This window comes from Mauremys reevesii, linkage group 6 (genome assembly GCF_016161935.1).
Source record: "Mauremys reevesii isolate NIE-2019 linkage group 6, ASM1616193v1, whole genome shotgun sequence".
NCBI classification, from domain to species: Eukaryota; Metazoa; Chordata; order Testudines; family Geoemydidae; genus Mauremys; species Mauremys reevesii.
The window spans coordinates 107,375,202-107,392,082 of record NC_052628.1 but is presented as its reverse complement, the minus strand read 5'-3'; the positions used below and the strand labels follow the sequence as shown (position 1 = coordinate 107,392,082).

General features: G+C 42.3%; 1 long non-coding RNA gene across 3 annotated transcripts in view; it reads right to left on the bottom strand.

Moving 5' to 3' along the window:
• Positions 1-16,881, bottom strand: part of LOC120407588 — a 204,630-nt gene that overhangs the window by 94,739 nt on the left and 93,010 nt on the right. The gene's annotated exons all lie outside the window — the stretch shown is intronic.

Genomic DNA, 16,881 nt, shown 5'->3' with positions numbered 1-16,881 from the left:
TCCTGCTCCACCCTTCCTGACTACCACAGAGGCAGGGTAATATTTTCAAGAGTGCCTAAATGACTTAGGAGCCAGAGTCCCACTGACTTTCAAACATTTTTTTCCCCCACTGGGAGTGGAGAGGAGTTTCAAACTCCTCAGTGACTTTTGAAAATAGGACTTCGGCACTTTTGGAATTTGACCCATAGTCATTAAGTGTTCATCAGTTAACATACAGTGATACCGGAGATAATTACAGTGGGTATCAGGAAGCATGCTGCAATAATTGTGTGGCTAAGTGTCAACAATTTAATGGTATTGCAGTCAGGCTCAAGGAGGAGACAATAATGGAGGCACTGATCAATTAGACAGATATTTCACAGAAGTAAGTGCATGGCCCCTATCAAAGGGTTTGGTAAGATAGTGTCCCACTCCACTCCCAGTGAAAAAAGTGTTGGCAAGTAATTTATGTTAAAAAATTAGCCTATATTCCTAATCTGTCAGAAACTATTTATGATATTCTGGATACATTTTCAAACCAAAAATCCACATCTCTGTTATTCACATACTCATAGATTCCAAGGACAGAAGAGATCATTGTGATCATCTAGTGTGACCTCCTGTATAACACAGGCCAGAGAATTGCCCCCAAAATAATTCCAAGATTTACAAAAAAACATCCAATCTTGGTTTTAAAAATTGCCAGTGGTGGATAACTCACAACCCACTGGAACAAATTACCAAGGTTAATTAACCTTACTGTTAAAAATGTACACCTAATTTCCTGTCTGAATCTGTCTAGTTCCAGCCAGTGGATCATGTTATACCTTTCTCTGATTAAAAAACACCCATTATAAGTACCTACAGGGGAACAAATATTTGATAGACCGTAATCCAGTCACTCCTTAATCTTCTCTTTGTTAAAATAAATAGATTGAGCTCTTTGAGTCTATCACTATAAGGGAGGTTTTCTAATTCTTTAATCATTCTCATGAATCTTTTCTGAACCTTCTGCAATTTATTAACATTCTTCTTGAATTGTGAACCTCAGAATTGGATGCAATATTCCAGCAGTGATCGCACCGGTGCCAAATACAGAGAGAAAAACCACAACTCCTACTTGGGATTCCCCTGTCTATGCATCCAAGAACCTCATTAGCATTTTGGCCACAGCATCCAAAAAAATCTCACTAGCTCTTTTGGCCACAGCATAGCACTGAGAGCTCCTGGCCAGCTTATTATCTACCATGGCCCCCAAATCTTTTTCAGAGCCACGGCTTCCCAGCATAGAATCCTCCATCCTGTATGTATGGCCTCCATTCTTTGTTCCTTCCTAGATGTATACATTTAGCTGTATACATTTACCCAGTTTACCAAGTGATCCAGATGTATACATGCACCCAGTTTACCAAGTGATCCAGATGGCTCTGTATCAATGATTTGTCCTCTTCATTACTTACCGCTCTCCCAATTTGTCTCATCTGCAAACTTTATCAGTGATGATTTTATGTTTTCTTCTAGGTCATTGATAAAAGTGTTATATGGGGTAGGGCCAAGAACCAATCTCTAAGGGCTCTACTAGAAACACATCTGCATTATGAGGATTCCTGGTTTACAAGTATTGCATAGAGATCAGCCAATATTTTTGTAAAAACCTGCGCAGGAATATTATGGAGAGATCTGTGTTCCATATGCTGCCACTAGAGTAGCATCTAATTAAAGATAGAGCTGGTTGAAAAAATTTCAACACTATGATTTTCCAACAGAAAATGCAGTTTTGTCAAAATCAAAACATTTTGCAGGAACATGTGGATTGAGACAAAATTTGTGAACAGGAAAGAGTAAACAAGGCATTTCAACTTTGTCTCCATTTATTTTGTTTTTACATATATTAATTTATGTGAAATATTAAGTATAAATGTTATATATTCTATTAATGTGGCAACATCATCAAAACAAAACATTTCAACGGTCCTGAATCTACATTTTTCAAAGATTTTCATTTGGCAGGAAATTTCAGTTTTTTTGTTTTGATTCTAAACTAAACCAGATTCTGAAGCGTCAGAACTTCCCGTGGAAAGGAAATTCTGTTTTCTGACCAGCTCCACTTCAAGGGCTACTCGAGTCATTTTAGGCTCCAAAGCTCTGGGGTTTTTTAAGAAAGGGTCTGCGAATTAGAGATGGACTTGAACCGAAACTTTACATCTGAACATTCTTGTACATTATGGGGGAAAGGGAGTGAAATCCAAACCCAGAACTGAATTTTACAAGTGACCTGTGTCAAATTGCACCATACAGCACTACTCATCTGGTGGGATTTTCAATCTGCCCTACCTCCAACAAGATTCTTTGATACAGGGCCTCTTAATAGGCTGGCCCTAATGCCAGGAACCTGGCTGTTCTTCAAGGTTTTAAACAACCGAAACTCTCAGCGTTCTACGAGTTAACAAATAAATGCTGTTTCTAGGATGAAGTCCTGTGTCCATCCCCGGCTGGCTGCTGCTGACTCTGCTGACTGCTACACAAACCAGGAAGGAAGTGTGAATCAGAGCCATGGGAACTTAAGGCTCCATTAGCAATGCCAAATGAGTAAGCGCCAACCTGATGGGGAGACAAAATTCTTATCACAGTGGAGATTAAAGGTTTGTCTACACTTACAATGCGGCATCAGTGCAGCTGCAGCACTTCAGTAAAGACAACACCTATGCCCACGGGAGAGCTACTCCCCTTGGCATGGGTGCTGAGGCTCCTCAAGAGACGCCCGCCCACTGACATAGCACTGCCCACACCGGGAGGTCAGTCGGTATAACCATGTCGCTCTGGGATGTGGATTTGCTACACCCCTGAGCGACGTTTTTAGTGTAGACCAGGGCTAAATCATTTTTAAAGTATATGACAGAATCCCCATGTGGCCAAAACTTAGAGGTTACGGTCAGCACAGAGGTCAAGACAAGGTCTCTACTCCTCAAAAGCCACAAGCGCTGTCAGTCTCAGAGCCAATGCAGGATTCCCAACCCAAGGGAAAATATATGAATAATATTCACATGTTTTTTACTGGAAAACCATGAGCCTTCCCCTGCAAATGTTACCATGAACCAAACTCACTCTTGCTGCTCCAGAGAGGTGCAATTCATACTGCTGAAGCCAGCTGTGTAGTCCTGTGCTGCCATCTTTTGCAGATGTTCCATGGAGAGCAATAGAACTTACACAAGTATGTTTGGCAGCATAGAAGATACCTGTGCTGTGCCCAGATGTACTTGTACTTTTCAGCAGTTATTGCTTACTAATATTTGCACATCTCCTTATGATAGGTTTCACGTCATGCTTGTTTCCTCTGAGCCTATTCCAGAAAGTAAGTAACAACAGAAAGCATTTAAATTATCATTTGTAATCCAGATTTCTAGGGATTCAGCATGGTATCCTGGGAAAAGTAATAATGTACGTGTGACTGTACAGTAAGGAAGATATTACAATGTGATTTAATATCTTTACTTACATACATAATATCATCATAAGCATAGAATGATATATGAACTAGCTCGGTGGAATCAAATCACAATTTATGTTACAGCATAATTCTGCTCCCAGAAAACAAATTAGCCCAGCATGGTTCCTCTGAAGATCACAGAAATCTGATAAGAAGGTAAGTGGTAATGTCATGAAGGATTATTATTAAAATCAGTCTGAGTGCTACCACAAAATGTGTTTCCAGGCAGAGAAGAAAGCAGCACAAAGAGTATGCAGCCTAAATAGACACAAACAGACAATTGGTGGAAGGTGGAAGTGCCACGACAAGCCGGCACTGTGATCGCTTTGCTAATGGGCACGTGGTTTGTCAGTTACATTTTGAGTAATATAGTCTGAATTCTGCTACATTCCGCCATACATCCTCTCACTCTCTCCCTCCTGCAATCCCCAGTTTCAATTCCTTACACCCTTCCTTCCCAACGCTAGCCTTTTTCACCTGCACAAGTACACGTCACTCATACAACTACATAAATGAAATAAATAAGGAGATGATTTAGTCTGCCAGCATCTTGTCAGATCACACAACATGTGGGACTACGGGAAGGATTTAAATGAGGAGAGGGTAGTGTTTCTGTAGACTGGCTCAGGAAGGACATTGTATTTTTAGAGGGCAGTGCAGAAAGAGATTAACTGTTATTTGGGCACAATTTGTTCAGTAAATAGAGCTATGGCAGTTTATATCAGCTGAGGATCTTGCCCAATAAGACTTCCAAAATAAACTACTAGTATTCATTCCCTCTCTGTACCTCTGCATTGGAGTTCCACAGCCGTGCAAACCTGTACGGAAATCTGTGCAAACCATGCAAACAGACAGGCTCCTTTTATGTGCACCACTATGTAAGAAAAAGATGGAAACATTATTTAGGTGCAGATACATATGAAATCATTAAGTAGCTAAATACCTGTGTTTGCCAGCCTAGCTGACCATCTGTGCAAAAACCCAGAGATGATAAATCATTCTCAGGTTCTGGAAAAGAACACAGTGTAGAGGGAGACGTGCCCAGAAAGCAAACAAACTGAATAACTTCTCTGGTGGTGCACTCGCAAAGAAAGGAAGGTAAACAGGAGTTCTATGCTACATATTGTTTTCAGAGCTTGCCTGTCTTTCAGGGCAGCACAATCCAGTGCTCCGGGCATACAATACAAAACTTGGAAGTTCCTGTTAGCATCAGAAACCAGATGATATCTCCTCTAGTCCTGGGCAAGTGTTTTCAGGCAAAAATTTCAAGCATGGCCACTGATTTTGGGGTGCTTCAGTTTTTATGCACCCTATTTGAGACATCATGGCTTGATTTTCAGGTTCTGAGCACCTACACATCCTAATGACTTCAGCTGGAGTGGCAGGTGCTCAGCAGGTCTGAAAACATCAGGCTTTAGGTGTCTCAAATAGGACACACCAAAACTGGGTTAATTATAACCACCTACCTGGCAGGATGCTTTAAGAGTTAACTAGTTAATGTTTAAAAGTTCTTTTGAAGATGTAAAATATTGGATAAGCCGTAAGAATTAGTATGGAGAGAGTTGTCTTGTTCTGTGGCGAAAAATCTCCCATATTACCTCTAGAGAAAATGGCACAAACGTTTTATCTTTACACCAAAAGCAATGCTACAGGAAGCAGACAAACTGCAGCTGTTTGTGCCAGATAATAAGACCACAGCTTAAATTAAATAGCAGCCTTTATTATTCAACATTTTGTGTTTAAGTCAATGACCAAGGAAGAGCAAAGAATAGAAACTAACCAGAATTTCACAGCCTTACTCTTTCCTTGGGGGAAAAAAAATCACCAATACCATGAATGACAACTCTTTTGGAGAGCAGGTTTTGTCATTAGTGTCCATTTGGGGGTATTTTCTTTTATGAGGCAAATGCTACAGAGACTAGACTCTATTTTCCAAGTCTAGAACATTATAAGGCTTATTTAAGAACAGTTCACACAACACACAAACAACAATTTTCTGTCATGCTCCAGACTCTACAAGGCAGCTAGGAACAGAAATATTCTAAACAACATGTGCTTGCTTTTTCTTTTATAAACACAGACAAGTAAGATACCCAGCAGCAAAAATAATACAAGAGTCCTTGATGGAGTGCAGGAATGGCACAAAAGAGAAGAAGAATTCCTTTGCTAGGAGGAAGCCAGACTAGATGATCATATCAGCTATCCCTTCTGTCCGTCACAGCTATTAATATGAAACCATGACTAGTTAACAGAGAACCTGAAATGAAATAAAAATCACCCAAATTTTCATTATAAACCAGACACTCAGAGCAAAACATTGAAAGTTTTGCCACATTTCAGCAAACAGGTCAACTTGTGATGTTTATGGTCATTTCATACTCTTTCAAACCCAACCTAAGAACAGCCAGACTAGCCCAGCATCCTGTCTTCCAATAGTGGCCAATGCCAGGTGCCCCAGAGGGAAGGAACAAGTAATCACCAAGTGATCCATCTCCCGTCGCCCATTCCCAGCTTCTGGCAAACAGAGGCTAGGGACACCATCCCTGTCCATCCTGAGTAATAGCCATGGAAAACAGCAAATTGTAACTGATCCAGCTGCGTTTCAGCATTTGTTGGAAACGCAAAGTGAAACCTCATATAATACAATAAATGACTGGTGAAAGAATCAGTGTATGAATTACAAAAAGATGGTCTCGAGCTGCAAACATTTCAGTTAATGACTAGACTTCAACCCCCACCTTCCATATCTTGGGGAAGAGTGTTCAGATCTGCCATTTTGGTTCAGACCATTACAGATACAGAGGTCCAGCCACGAAATTCTGGTCCCCTTTCAGGTTTATATTCCCAGAAGTTTGGTTGCTAGGTTTTGGTTCACACCCATCTCTAGAGCTAACATTAGTGGAAGGAACTATTGAGGTGCTGGTTGTTTCAGGTACAGAAGTGTGCACATAAAGGGCAAACTTAAAGGGCCCGATCCTCAGCAAGTGTCAATGGAGCTGCACTCATTTATTCCAGCTGAAGATCTTGCCCAAAGTGTGCAGACCCTCAGGGATATAATAGAGAATTCTGAGCTGCGTGTACCCAGGTCTCAGACCTGTTAGAAGTGCAGCTAGGAGAGGAGTCCAAGGTTAGGGAGTAGAACTGGGTGAAATTTTGGACAAATAATTTAGTCACCCCAAAAAATGCAGTTTTGAGTTAATCAAAACTAGTCATCAATTTGACACAAATTCACCAAATAGTTGTGGGGGAGGGACAAAAATTGAGCTATATTTACAAGGTGACAAACTCCATTCAGGAAACAGCCAAGAGGAGGAGGAGTTGTTGGTAGTGGTGGCACTCACCTAGGATGTGGGAGACCCAGCTTCAAATCCCCCATCTGGAGCAGGACTTGAACCCAGGTGTCCAGTACCCTCAGTGAGTGTCCTGGGCTATTGGGTATGAAGGGGCTGCCAGCACCTCTGCTTCCAGTTTTGCAGATCTATTCCTTCATTTCCTTTGCTTTTCGTTTTTTTTTGGGGGGGGGACATTTTTTAAAAGAGAAAAAAATGCACAGAAACAAAACGTTTTGTTCCACCCAAAACTAAATGTGTTGACTTTTTGGATTCATCAAAAAATTTGGTTTTGGTTTGAGCTGAACAGATTTTATTAGTAGCATTTTCAGAACTGACAGTGAACCAAAAAAAAAAAAAGCAATTATTTGCCCAGCTCTATTAGGGAGTGCTCTGAGTCACTCAGCCCTGAATATGCACTTCTTCATGAACAACAGTGTGGGGGAAGTGGGGGGGGGGACAGCAAACCGAAAAAGTTTCTCTGTTTTCTAAAACAAACCGAACAACAGATCAGCGAGAAGGAGGGATACCGAGTGAGGGGAAAGTATATTTGTATTGATTAAAATCAATACAAATAGTGATGCCAGGTATTAAGACAGAGAGAGGGGCTCAATTTGTTCTTTAAACTGACCTGTATTCCTCAATGGATCAAGTTTGCTGAGCAAAAAACCTCTCACTTCAGACAATACCGATGCTCTACACCAGCACGAATGCAGTTAATCCTGTCTCTCCAGCTGAGCTAACGGAGGGGCAGGAAGAGCTCTCTGAGTATAGCAGGGAGTGCTGTTATTCATGGAGGAGGTGCACGCACACAAGGAGCCTTAGGACACTAGCATTTGGCCCCCAGAGAAGAGAAGGGGGCACTCAGAGAAGGGGGAGGGGTAACTCAGTGGTTTGAGCATTGGCCTGCTAAACCCAGGGTTGTGAGTTCAATCCTTGAGGGGGCCATTTAGGGAACTGGAGCAAAAATCTGTCTGGGGCATGGTCCTGCTTTGAGCAGGGGGTTGGACTAGATGACCTCCTGAGGTCCCTTCCAACCCTGATATTCTATGATTCTAACCTACATGTGCAAAACACCTGGTTGTCCTGAGCAGTCACTCCCTTAGCTTAGTCTCCCACTTCCTTCCTCTACTTTGTAATATGGCATTGATAGGACATCCCCTAGATAACCTTGTAATCTAATTATGGTACAAAACAGAGGGCGCTACCTATTAAATCAATACTATGCAGGAAACTGCTCAGACACTGGGAAGTTGTTTATACAATATCTTTCAGCACAATTTGGGGACTTTCCAGGAGCCAGCATAACTGTGGCAGGTTGTGGTTTTCTTGTTGACCAATTCTTTGTCAGACAGGGTTCATCTTACCCCTAGCAGAATAGAGTTATTTCTATGTGACATTTCATAGCATGGATCAACATTCTTTACAGTCACTAATTAGTCCTCACAATATCTCCTGTAAAGTAGACAATGATCCTTATTCCCAATTCACGACTTGCCCAAATCCACAGAACAAGTAACTTCCCAAACTAGAACTAGAACACAAGAGTTCCTAGCTTTTGAACTTATACACACGCAGTACCAGTTTCCTATGTCTTCTGAACAGATATTCACATTTGGAGTTCAGAGGAAGTGGGTGGGATGTTTATTTCATAGGAACAGCCAGTGACAGTGTTATCACCTTTCTTACCAGAAAAGAGTAAACCTGGAGTATGTACCTCCTCAACCTCCTCCAGGATGCAGGCTGATGCAAATAATCTAATTTCCCTGCAGGCTCTTTATCCTCCTTAATTGCTCCCCATACTCCTTGCTAATCCAGCAGACCCACCAACTAACTCTCTCTCTCTCTTTCATACTTTAAGTATATCAGAAGCAGGAAATGTGTATTTCCTGTTATCTGTTCTTATGACATTACCCACCTACTTTTCAAAATTCCCTGTAGCCCAGCTAATTTCCATTTTAAAATTTTACACACACACACCCTTAGTTTCTGTTCCTTTCTATTGGCTTCGTTGGGGCTGGATTTCCATTTTACGAACATCTCTCTTTGGCTGAAACAACCGTCTTGAGACTTGCCACTTAGCAATAGTGCTTTACTTCTTCCTTTTCCACGTAGGGGTATACACACCTTCTGTGACTCTGCTAAGGTTACTTAAGTAGCCTCCGTGCTGAGTCTAAGGAATTTTATGTCCTCACATTTGACATCGGGATGTTTTTGTGCTGGCCATCTCTCATGGTTTCATTTTATAAAAGGCACCTAATCACAGCTCTAGGTGGATAAGAGCCCTTAATGTATAATATAATATAATATAATATAATAGGACTTGCTCTAATGTCCACAGTAACATGTTCAAAAAAGTGAATCTACCTTCTCTCATGCCCCAGCTTATCTGACACAGCCTAGGTAAGCAGCTGTTCAGAGAATTGCAACCTCTTTCACTTTTGATATTTTCAAGTGGCATCTAATTGATATGAAACTTAGAAACAAAAAACAAAGGTAACTCCTGCCTTTGTCTCCCTTCCCTTATTTATCCTTACCAAACCAGTACAGGCTATAAACCTATGTACCATAGTAAGCACCCTTGACCCTGACCAACAAGAGAATAATGATAAACAATAACAAAATCCATAATAAATATCCATTTTCAGCTAGCAGTGTGAAATGTTTGAGACTGATGGAGGTTTCCATGAATACCTGGCCACTGGCCTTTTTACTGTTGCTGATGCTGCAAAATAAACAACGTGACCCATGAGTAACGGTGAACCAAGCTCAGTGTTTGTATTCACAAGTCACTTTTTCTCTGCTGTAGCTATCAAAATGAGCCGACTACCCTCTGAAAATGAGCATTTTGATTAAGAAGCGGTGCCACTGGGGTTTTTCCTTCCAATATCTGATACAGCCTTTATTTGGGGGAGCAAAGGCCAAGTCCTCAGGTGGTGCAAATCAGCACAGCTCCATTGACTTCGTTGGAGTTATGCTGGTTTATGCCAGCTGCGGATCTACCCCACTGTCTCCTGCACTTGTGTGGATATGGACTAAAATCTAGCAGGTCTCTTCCATCTCCAATTACAATTTATTTTCAAAATAAGGGTAATAATGTCAAGACAGGCAGAAAAAGAGATATTCTCTGCCCGAAATAGGAGTACTAGTAAGCTGCCAGACTTCTTAAACTCTCAGACTTAACCAGTGTGTAAGGCCAAATGTACTGGTTTTAGCCAAAATACAGTTACTGAGTCAAAAAATGATTGTCTTTAAAACTATTTAAATGGAAAACCCCTTTTCTCAAAAGGCTCATTATAAAGAGCTAAAATAATAAGTTGCCAAAAAACAATACCTTTCAATCACTTCCAATGCCACAGCTGCTTCAAATTTATTTTGAGATGCAAATTACAGAGGATTTAGTGGAGCCTTGAAAAATTTTATTCACCCACTCAGGGTAAGTAATTTCTCTCAACAGTATAGTCAGTCATTTGGGACTAAACTGTCATTATCATTTACTCAGCCATAGGAGGGAGTAAATCACTCTCTGCTGAGATTCAATTCCAGCTTGAGTAGATAGCAGGAGCTATAGATGGGATCCATAAAGGGACTTAGGTTGAGTGTCACGGAGCCTAACTTTTAGGTGCCTAGAAAGTTGTAGGAAAAACACCATGATCCACAAAGCCAAGTTAGAGGCCTAGGCTAGCTATGCACTGAATGGGGCGAGATAGGCCCCTTCAAATGTGTTGCACAAAGCTAGCACGCTAGGCGGGGAGCTGCCTAACCTAATCAATGGGAGATGCTAATGAGCGGCATATGTGCTGTGCTATGCTCTGTCCCTCTCTCCAAGATAGGCACCTCCCTGTAGCCTGGACATAGGTACCTATAACTTCTTAGCAATCCATGAATGGGAACCCATCATCTGGAGTCCAGGGGCTTACATACCAAAAGCATTTCCTGCGGGAATTAGTTAGGCACCTGCTGCACTCCACACAAAACAGCCAGAGGTGGTGGTGCCCCTCTGATAGCTTTTAGCCCAGTGGTTAGAGCACTCACCAGGGATGTGAGAGACCCAGGTTCAGTTCCCTCTTCTTTGCCAGAGGGGGAGAAGGGAGAACCCTGTTCAAATCCCTTCTCCCCAAGAAGATGGACTTGAACCTGGGTCTCCCACCACCCAGGTTGCACTCTAACAACTGAGCTTTGGGATATTATGATGTGGGTTTCGCTCAGTATCTCCTGTTGAAGCCATTCCACTCTGAATAAATAATGAAAGCAAGATGGGAGGGACAGAGCCAGGGTCTCCCACCTCCCAGGTACATGCCCTAACCACTGGGCTACAGAAAGTCACTGGGCCAGAAGAGTGTGTCAGTTTAAGTGTTTATTCCCCATGGAACAGTCACTGGGCCAGAGGGAGACAGAATGACCACAACCACCACCATCTCCTCCAGCTGGATTTTGAATGCGACCCCCATCCAGTAGGCAGCCTCTGAGTATGTCTCCCAGATCAGGCTCCATGCATCAGTTAGGGGGCCAAATACCTATCGTCCCCCAGTTCGTGGATGGCTTAGGCAGGAGGTGTGTGTCTGGATGCCTAGGGAGAGAAGGAGGGTGCATGCCCAGTAGCAGCAACATAGGTGCCCAAGGTCCCTGAAAACCCTAGGTGCTGAATGAGTTTAGGCACCTACCGGATTCAGTGGGAGTTTTGTGGATTGCAGGGAAGCCAAAATTGGGACTTAGACCCCTGGGTCTGTGGTTTAAGTATCTGAATACCTTTGTGGGTCTGGGCCTACTTGCCTTATGCTCTCTTCTGTGAGCGAGCGAACAGGAATAGGGCAGAGAAGAATGGGAGGAATGCCAACTCCACCCCTCTTTCTTGTCAGCCAAAGTAGCAGCCTGGCACACTGGAAGAGTAAGGAGCTGCAAAATAAGGGGATGAATTAATTTAATCCCCTTCTCCTAAAGGACAGAGGAATAGAGGAAGCAGGGGAGAAATTGTGATGTGTCACCATTCATTCTCTAGCATGCTCCTGGGATGGGGCAGCCATATGCTGCCCCTTATTTGAAGCATCTTGTAAAGTTATAATCTAGCCCTTCATTATCATGAATGATCATGGAAAAGGTGAGCGAACATATTTTGTGCCTGGGCTAGAAAATTCTCATGACAATGAGGCAAGACTTCTTTCAGGGCATTCAGCCAAGACCTCTTGCCCACAATCTATGATTTGATTATGTCCCCAGAGGGCATAGGGCTAATTTGACCTATAATCCAATTTGTGTTTTGTAAAGTGTCTTCCATACAAATTATATCTCAAAATGCTTTGCAGAATTAAGTGACAATAGCAGAGGGAGAGAGAAATCAAGGGGTATAAGGCAAGAGAGAAATATAGGTTTTCAGAGAGATTGACTGGGCAAGAGAGGAACTAGAAAGGAAAGTGAACTTGCTACAGCACTAGGGACGGGACTTAGAACATGCAATGAGAGGCTGGGATGCCACCATTCTTTTCAGACTTCTTCCCTTGCTCCCTATGGGCCAGATCCTATGGGGCTTCCAACAGAGTAAGGGACCACTCAGGGTGAGGAAAAGTGGCAGATTCTCACCCTGCGTGACTGTAAGTCTTTTTAGACCCAACTTTTAAGAAGTATCCACTGATCTTGGGTGCTTCCATTTTTTAGGTGCCCAACTTGAGACTCCTAAAGCCTGATCTTCAGAAATGCTAAGCAATCCCAACGCAGACTGTAATCAGGAAATGAAGAGATGGTGTATCTACTGATAGAAAGGGGGAAACTGGCTCTTCCCCCATGCTGAGAGATTATTTAACAGATGGTAGTTCTTTAGTCCAGGGGTGGAACACACCACCCATTTTTGAATTGTGTTTAGCCAGTCTCAACATCTTGAGTACATTTTTATGCATATTTCAACACATGCAGTGACAGATTCAGGCAGCAAGAAAATAATCAAGTTCAGCTTGAACTCACCAAATCACATCACTATGAGTGCCCTAAATTAAAAAGGTGTTTGTTACGGATTCCAGCCTCCCCACAGTCAAATCCTTTGCTCCTCCTGCATCTAAACCCCACCAAGTGCTAAATCCTAGAACCACTATTGAATGAAGCTATTTTGTGAGCGTACAAAGGGTATTTTGTTAAACCATTTAAGACATATTTTACAATAAATCTTTTCATTATCAGAGGCATTTTAAAAATGTTTCCCCATTAGTCACAGTTTGCAGAGTCACTATGTACAGTATTACGTTTGGTAGCTGATGCACAAAACATTCATTTTTGATATTTAACCATTTTAAAACTGTTCTCCTTAGCCCCTTCAGGCAATGAAGGCTATGTAAACATCATTAGCCATAGCAGATATTTTCATATTTGGGGTTGTTTTAGTATGTAAAAGATTCCCTCTCAGAAAGGAAAATCATGTGAAAAAACATTACACCATAGGCACAGCTTCATTACATGAGTGCTTCTCTACACAGACTCTGAGATATTAAAAAATAAGGGGACAGACCTTCAGTTGTGTAAATTGTGATGTCAGTGGAGCTAGGACGATGTACACCAGCTGAGGATCTGCCCTGGGGAGTTCATTTATCAGACACTCATGCAATGGCAGAAGACACTGCAGACCTACAGTACAACCTACTTAAGGCCCTGATCCTGAAAACAGATAGGCCAACACAGAGTCTTACATCGCCCCACTCCCATTGACCCTGCACAGGCATCAGAGAGTTCAGTCAAGTACATCTGTTTGAAGACTTGGAGTTTACAAACTCTCTGCAGAAGCATGCAGCACTCAATCCCTGCCCCAAAGAGAATTAATGTAGTCCCAATTCCCCCCTTTGCTGGGCTTTACCTCTAGCATTATCTTACATAACAAAAACTTCCTCCCCATGTTTGCCTGTCCCTAAGAGCTTCCCTGCATAACTTCCTCTATTCCACCCCAGAGTTTGCTCTGCTCCAGGGGGTTATTCCAACTCCCTCATAGCCTGATCAGAGTTGACAAGATCCCACCTGCTAGTACGACTCATCCAAAATGCCTTTCTCTCTCTAAACAGAGCTCAAGCACCTGACATCAAGATAACAGAAGGGTCCTGCCTCCCCAGGCACAGTCTTGCAATGCATTAGCTGGTGGATATACTGAATGTGCTATGTGAAAAACTTGAACAGTTATGGAAATCCATAAAAAGGTTATTGGAATTTGCCAGGGTTTTTATTTTACACTGAGTATTCAGCCTTGCTAAATTTCCCCTGCAGGTTGAATTAGACACAGTATTCCCCCACCCCTCTCTGCCTTCAGTCCAGTCCAGTGCAGAAGGCACAGGAATAGGCATGGCAGCAAGGATTCCTGTATTTGATTTTTAACTCTGTCATTTAATTGCTGTAAAATGCTGAGAAAGACACTGAACTTCCCAAAGCCTCATCCTCCCCATGTTACAGCTGGAGAAGCTACCCACCACCTTTGGAAAGCCCTTTGAGTCTATGCAAGGAAAAGCTCCATGAAAGGGTTATTCATTATTCATCTTCACTTCCTGCCCTAAATGACTCTGTGGTGCTGCTTTGCACTGCTCAGTAGCTGCCAGCTTCCAGCCCAGCTATTATTCCATTTTAGGGCTGCATGAAGGGATCCCTACAGAGCTTGAAAAACTTAAACATGCACCTACTCACTAAAGGACTGAACCTATTAGCCAAAGGCTGATCCAAGAGAAGACAGGCACCTTTTTACCCCTCCCAGTCAGAGGGATCCAGGGGGGAAATCTGGGTAGAAACCCATTCTCTCCCCTCCTGGCTGCTGTCTTACTATGACAGTGTCCCTGATCACTACTTAGCCCTTTCCCCTCATCTCTCATATCAGAACTGACTCATGGGTGCCTGACAAATTTGCCCCCCACCCCTCCACCCCCAGTTGCTGTGAAGGAGGGGGAGCTTTGCAGTCTCCTTCCTCCCTTTCCCTAACTCATCTATTCATGGTTTCATCACTCTCCTGCTACAGGACAAAGCTGTCTCTTTCCTTCCCCTTTTACTTGGGATGCCCCATTTCTCTTGTCCTTGCCAATGGAGAGCCTTATTCTCTTTTACTCCTCACTTGCACTACCTGAGGCTTAGGAGTTTCTCTGCTCCAGAACACTAGCAGACTCACATCTCTAGCACTAGAGAAAGGGTAAGAATGTCTGGGCTGCTGCTAGGCGATTAGGAGCCACAGTAGCTTGCTCAGAGGAATAGATCCGATTTTGATCATTTTCACAGCTACTTAGAAGGTGACTGGCAAAAGCAGCAGCGGAACTGATCAGTCTCACAAACTGCACTCTGTTAGCACTCAGATATCGGCCACAGTGTTTCCTACTTGCCACTAATTTGCTTTAATCCTTGCTTGTCCATCAGCTCATTAGGTTCTTAAAGCACTTTGAGATCCTTTGGGATAAAGCAGTTAACAGTCAGAGCTTAACAAAATCTATTCTAAAGTGTGGCTGATGTCACTGACCATTTTAAAAAGTGAAGTCAGTGAATAAAGCCAGGCCATCTATGCTTTGATCATGGTTTAATCATCCTCTAAATTTAGTTAATAAGTAGAAGAATCATCAAAGGTTCTGAGATTAGTAGCTCATGTTTAAAGGAGAGCACTTCTCATCATTTGTTATTCCAAAACTGCTTCATAGGCAACAGGAGGGTGAGCTTTGGGGAGAACGTGTGATGTTTCATATAGTTAACAATCATGGCTTTTATTTAGCAAACTTTAGATCAGACTCATGAAACATTCTTTTAGTGCAATGAAATCAGGGGAAAGTTAGCAAATGTGGCATCTTGGCTGCATTGCAAGGTTTGTAATATTTATTTTGAAGCAACAGTCATGGGGTATATTTCAACTGTGCTTTAGCTGTTTGGATGTAACATTTCTCCAGGGGCCAGATGGCTCAAGAGCCACCTTCACCTCTAAACTACTAGTTTGAATCCATACCAGGCTGGCAGTGACCAAATGTTCCTCCCTACTGAGGGCTATTGGGAACCTCTGAAGTGAATTCATGGTTAACAAATAGGAGTCCATATCACACAAACAGCCCTATGGTGAAACCTATTTGGCGGTGAAGCAAAAGACTGAACGTCCAATTCTGAAAATTTTTCAGTGCTTCTTTCCTGCAAGGTAATGGGTGCACCCAATTTCAGTGGGAATGGAGGGCAGTCGGCTCATCAGAGAATCAGGCTCTGAATGCACATACAGTGTTTGGTCTATTTGTGGGTAACACTGTGCCTAGTGACTATATATTTGGACCCACCAGATTTAAGCCACCCAGGTCTACTTCACTTCTCTACCCATTGACTTTAAAGTGAACCTGTCTCCTAGGTTATTCTCACCAGCTCCCATCTCTCGCAGTGTCAGAGACAGGGAGCATGTGACAAAAGGTGGAAAGTGTCCAAAATTTAGGACACTATTTTTTCTTATTGCAGAATGTACAGCTGATGAAATGAAGCATTATTGATGCAAATGATAACTACTTTGTGTTCAAATAAATAGATGTACATTAGTTTCTAATCTATTCTTCTATTTTATCTTTCCTTCTATATATTTGCCTCAATATTTTTTTCTTAAAACCATTTTACTTTGTTTCCTTTTCTACCTCCATCCTTCCCACCTTTATTATATTACAACAGGTATCATCAGGTGGCGCTGTTACACATTCTTCCATTTTCTTTTTCTTAACATGAGAGAGCAAATGTTCAGTCTCAGAGAGGGAGCTGTGCAAGCAGTAGAATTGGCTCGCTTTGTTGGTCTCTGATTAGAGTCAATTCTTGAGGTTGAGTTGCTCTGTGAGAACCTGGCATTAATGTGTGGGCTGAGATTTCTGAAGGCGAGGAATGTCTGGATGTTTGTGACCATTCCTGGTCCAGGACTGGTTATGTGTGTAAACAAAATAAGATATACTAAGAATATTCCTAGATGCCATGTCACTGACTTCTCCTCTGCTAGGAAGTTGACCTGCAAGGCCTTGGACATCTGCCACTCAGCAGAGGGTTGACACTGGTTTCAGAATGGGACAATGGTGTCAGAAGGAGCAATGGTATTTTCTCAAGTTAATTTATTTTCTTTCACTCCCTTTTTCAATCTCTTCC